Raw genomic sequence first — 5,563 nt, 5'->3', positions numbered from 1 at the left:
CTGACTTCCTGCCCTTTGGGCAGGGGGCTGGACTCGATGATCTCCCGAGGTCCCTTCCAGCCCTAATGTCTATGAAATCTACGAAATCTATGAAAAAAAACTAACGTAATCAAAATAAGATCTATTCTTATCTGTTTCTATAGAGTGCTACAGCTCTTTTGATAAAAATCATTACCATTGGGAAAACTACCTATTTTCCCTGCTCTCTCTAATGAGAACAAACAACAAACATAACCAACTAGGCTAAGTGCAGACATTCAAAAAGCCCAAGTCTAAATTGATTCAATCTTCGCAGGTTAGTCTAGTCTGTGTAGACTGAACTGAGAAGCAAGTGAATAGACATTCACTTTTGATTCTGGAAATGCAGCCACGTGCCTGCAGTGGCCTAAGCCAGAAGCTGAGGGGTGCTAGAGTGAGCCCTCCCTTCCCTTCCTCTGTAGCTGGGCCAGGGAAAGCTGAGCTGAGGGAAGGGGGGCAGCCAGCCCCCTGTAGGCCTGAGTATGACTGGAGAGTGGTTTAAACCCCAACCCTGGCCTGCAGGAACCCCAGCTGTGATGTGCCTGGAGGGGAAAGGGGGAAGCAGGCCTTGCCAGGATTTGGTGGAAGAAGGTGAAAGAGTGGAACCAGATCCTGGCCTCTAGCCTGATGCCAGCCTGGCATGACCTCTAAGGCAAGGGGGTACAGAGGGGAGATGCTTTATTCTCCTCTCCCTCCCCTCTCCCCCCAAGACCCCAATCAGGGTCTGCCTGGCCAGGGCACAGCAGCCCCTGTCAGGATCCCTCCCTGCTCTGGGGTGGGGGCATGGCCAGACACCAGCTGGCATGGTGCCCTAAGGTGAAAGTGCCAGGGAGGAGTTTATTTCCCGCTCTGTCCCCTCTCCCACTGGGGGACCACAGCCGGGGTCTTCCAACCCCAGCCACTGCCTCTGCTGCTCACCCTTGGCCAGGAAGACCCTGCCTGGGATCCCCTGATGGATAAACCCCCTCCCTGGCCACTTTGCCTCAGGAAGCCATGATGGCCAGTGTCTGGCCACACCACCACCCCATCACTTGCTAAAATGCAGAGGGCTGGGGACAGCCCTGCTCTCTGGAGCAGACAGCACAGCCCAACCCAGGGATGAGAAGCATGCTGGGATGCTGAGGGACTCTGATTTAACTTAAACTAGGAAAGGTTCTGGGTCAGAAGTCCCATAAACCGATTTAACCTCAATCAGTTAAGTCTGATACTACATTGAACCAGGTTTATCTTAAATCAATTGTGGCCATTTTAAAACTGGTTTATGTGCACTGAACATCTGTTCTGTTACAGGTTTAAACCAGTTTCTTATCACTTAAACTGGTTTATGTGTAACTTCTGGCCCTAGCCCTAGAGGTCTTTTCACTAGAACTTTCAAAATTATTCAACTTGAGGCAGAGACCAGATTTCCCCCTGAATAGTTAAAAGCCTGAAAAACTTACAAGCAATTGAAACCAGTGGATGAAGCAGACTTAAAATAGCAGTTGCTATGAGGACTTATGGTTACTCATATCAGTACCCTCTGTAAATGTATTGACAATAAATGTTTGCATTATAATAAAGAGGTATACTATATTCAAACCGTCCATTTTATCTAGTATTGGGGTGACTAATATAAATATCTAGTATTTATACTAAACTAGTTTCACTTTTTCCACCTTTCATGGTCATGAAATAAAGTCAATTCTGGATGGGAAAAGGGGTGAGAGATACTTGACAGTGAAGAGGATAATTAACTAACATATTAAATTTTTTTGTACACTATTCACAATGGGAAAACATGACCATCAAGGTAAGTATTTCATTGTCACGGCTCATTTGAAGGTCAAGAGAGCAGAAGTTCGAACTAAACAAAAATAAATCTTTACAACCAAATGAAATTTCTCTCAAGTTTTATCTTTTGGGGAGACCACAAAATAAATTTATGAGCCAGTTGAAAGTAAAGTGTTCCATAAACATTAACAAGTCCAGGAAGAGTTTAAATGAATAGGTACATGACAAACCACTGCATTATTGCACCATTGAGCAAGTGTTTATAGAAACAGAGCAAGTGTTTATAGAAACAGAATAAAAGATATCAGAGTTACCCAAAGAACATATCTGCCTATAGAAACATATGATATTTGACTGATAACTACTGTTAGGCCAAACAGGTTTGTTAACAACCTATCACAGCTGAAGTTTGGTCATTGTAGATCCTGGTCAAGGCTCAAACTTTCTTGATCACAGGCACTTCTCTTACTGATTAAAGTGCTGAACATTTCCATACTCTCTTAAATTTAAAATCCATCTGCCACAACCAGAAAGCCTGTAAAAGGAAAAAAAACAAATATTTTTTGATTAGCATGACTAAGGACTTGCTGTGCTTGGTCCAGTTAGACTACAATACAGAATCTGAAAACAGCTGAGATGGATAGGGAAGCTGTATCTGAGGTCAGTTCAAGTCATTTTTCAATTCCTTGTCCCAGAAGTAATTGCTGACGTGAAGCCTTTATTTCTGTGTAACACACATACACTGAACTTGTGAGAAAGGAAGGACTGGGAACTTAACACCAATTTCTGGCCAGATTCCAAGTACAACAATTTTATTTTGTTTCTCTCTAATTTCAGGCAGAGACAATTCTCTTCTTCACCTTCTACCCCAAGGAAACAACACTATTACTATCCCTTTCCATCCTAGAGGGGCTGGACCTTGTTGGATCATGAACTTAACCACAAGCACCAAAATGGTGGCTCTGGGCAGCTAGACTTAAACACACATTTCTGTAAAGGGATTACACACAGACAGTCTGTGCCCCCAAAATGTAATGAGATGCCAAGGAAAGAGACAACACTTCAGTCTGCTCAGATTCATCTAACATCGGGGGGCAGGAGGGGGGCACAAACATCAGTCTTGGGAGATCCAAGCAGGGCTGTGACATGAATAAGTTGTGCGTAGGAGCTGTGCTGAATCAGAACATGCTTAGATTGCCCTCATCATATCCATTCCTGACAAACATTGCCCACTTTGGGGCAACAGCAGTAGACCCTCTTGTAGTTGAGGCCAGCAGATTCCCATGGAAAGAACATCCTCCCACTCTGGAGGACTTTACAATTCTGGGACCTGGTGCTTAACTGGACAATGCAGAAACTGGATGTAGAGGATGGATCTGGGCTGCAGATGTGAGCTGGATCAGATAAGTCAAAGAATCATAATACAAAATAAATTAGATACACTATTATACATCTTTTCAGCATGTTAACTGGGGCCTGGTAAATTTAATATATCATGTGCCATTCTAATCAACAGACTGATTAAGCAAAGGCTTCTTTTCAACACAGATCAGTTTCAGTAACATGAAGAAGCTGAATGCTACATGAAAAAATTATTTACTAAGAGCTATTTGAACAGGATACGTTTGATAAAACATTTATTTGTTCGGCAAAATTTCATACATTGTCTTTTTAAAACAGCTCTATATCTAAACAAAGGATACTCCACAGACAACTTAAACCATTCACAAGAGTCTATCTTTCATACATAATTCCTGCTAAAATCAGTCACAGAGATAAAGTGCTCCTTGTAAATTTCAAGGCAGAGAAAACAGGCTTAAAAACACAAGATTATTTTCCCATGAAACTGAAATGACATTACTGGCCATTTTTCCCACATAACAGAAATTCTACCTTTTATATGCTTGTAAATTGTTAAATCATAAAAAAAAGTAAATATCTGGTAATATGTTATTTTAAGAAAGTTACATTTAATCACAAAAAATATGGTTACATATGGCTACCTATAATTTTTTCCTGGTTGTGTGTATCTAGTTTGTTATTTACCCAGTCCCAATAAGTTAGGCAAGACATGTAATGGCATGTCCATCCTCTGCCACAATCGAGTATAAACGGTTACATGGCAACATAGGAAGGAGTATAGATTGAGTATTGAAATCCCCACCTGTCCCAGAAGCCTTTAACAGAGGTAAAGTCGCTAAGTCCTATCTTTCATAAACTAACGATAGAAAATGCAGAAATACTGCTCGTTATATCAAGTCTCACTACAACTCAGGCTCTCTACACCACCAAAAATCATCATGAGTTACCTGAGTTATAACAGCAGTGAAGATGTAGTACCATGCGTTTTTAAACTCTGGATAGAAGCCCAAGTTCAACCCCAAGCTCTATAATAGGCTAAAGTAGGCTCACTGAGGTGGGCTAACCCAGGTTAAGGGCATATGTTATGTATGCCCTTAGGCTGCTAACATCTATTCAGTTAGAGGTATAATGGGATCAAATCCCCAATCCTAGCAATCACACTTCTGTCATGCCACATGTGCATAGCATGAGGTGCAATTGTGGGTTCAGGGATTAGATCCTACCATACCCTAATGCCTGTTCAGAGGGACCCTGAAATCATGATCCCACGCTCCCCCTGCACTGGCAATCAGCAAGCCATGTGGGCAGCCAGTGCACCTGCAGCTAGGAGCACCAGTCAGCTGCTCCATGCTCCCAGCCCAGAAATACACTGACCACATGTTAATTTAAGGCATAATGGGAACCAGCCACAAAATTACGGTGCATATATTGTGTAATCATTCTGTGGCTTATTTGTCACTACTGAAGATGTGATTAACTGGTTAATCACATATAAGTATAACGTCTGCCAGGGCCTTAGCCTCTCAGTGCCTTAGAATGAATCCTAGTCATACCCAAATAAACTCACATTGTTAAACTCTACAACTCACTATTGGGGCTGACTGAATTGTACAGGGATGGACAGTATGTCTCCCCACTGCCTCAAAAAGTGTGGCTCTGAAGCCACGCAGTCCAATGCTGCTCACAGTTTCATGTCCTTTCTTCCCCAGATATTCTTTCCAACATTTATTTTTATTAACTTATTACATGTATTACAGTAGTGCCTGGAGGATCCATTATGATAAGCACTCTGTATCCAGAATGAAATATAGTCCCACTCTAACATAATTTAAATCCAATCAACAGACAATAATGTGTAACAAAGAAAGGCAACATGCATGTTTTCAACAGATCAACTTGGTCATTATTAATTTTAGACACAGTGAAGAGACAAACTGTGAAGAAAAGTCTTTGGACAGTCTGAACATGGCAAAGATACTGTACAAGCATGTCTCATACAGATAATTAGGAATTGATCCTCCTCCCATTCAAGGCTGAATGATGGAGGCTCAAACCCTCCAAGCATGGCTCTGTTTGAATGGGAGAACACAGGGTAGGTATCTGGAGCATTTATATAGAACCTAAGATTTGCCTCTTTCCAGAAGAAACAAAAAACTAGCATTTAGCTAGCAGGTGGTGTAAAACAAAGTGCAGTGTACACTACTGGTGGAGGAACACATTACATTTTAAAATAAATGCTACTATGAAAAAGTCATATTTGTGAAATTCAGATTGCAAAAGCAACGGGAAATTGTATGAAGAAAGAGAGAGAGATTGACTGAAGGCTGATAAGTAATCTTATCAAAAAAGGGAGGAAGGAGGACCCGGGAAACTATAGGCTGGTTAGTCTTACCTCGATCCTAGGCAAGCTGTT

The 5,563-nt window shown here is 41.7% G+C and overlaps 1 long non-coding RNA gene across 1 annotated transcript in view; it reads right to left on the bottom strand.

The window, feature by feature from the left end:
• Positions 1-3,509: 3,509 nt before the first annotated feature.
• The window catches only part of LOC109307857, a 103,511-nt gene continuing 101,457 nt past the window's right edge, over positions 3,510-5,563 (bottom strand). The window contains exon 4 of the long non-coding RNA XR_002100378.1: positions 3,510-3,545. This is a non-coding gene — a long non-coding RNA (uncharacterized LOC109307857). The remainder of the gene's footprint in view (positions 3,546-5,563) is intronic.

This window comes from Crocodylus porosus, unplaced genomic scaffold (assembly GCF_001723895.1).
Source record: "Crocodylus porosus isolate Cpor-Errol unplaced genomic scaffold, CroPor_comp1, whole genome shotgun sequence".
Taxonomy (NCBI): domain Eukaryota; kingdom Metazoa; phylum Chordata; order Crocodylia; family Crocodylidae; genus Crocodylus; species Crocodylus porosus.
The sequence above is the reverse complement of the archived record's forward strand: the minus strand, read 5'-3'. Positions and strand labels throughout refer to the sequence as shown.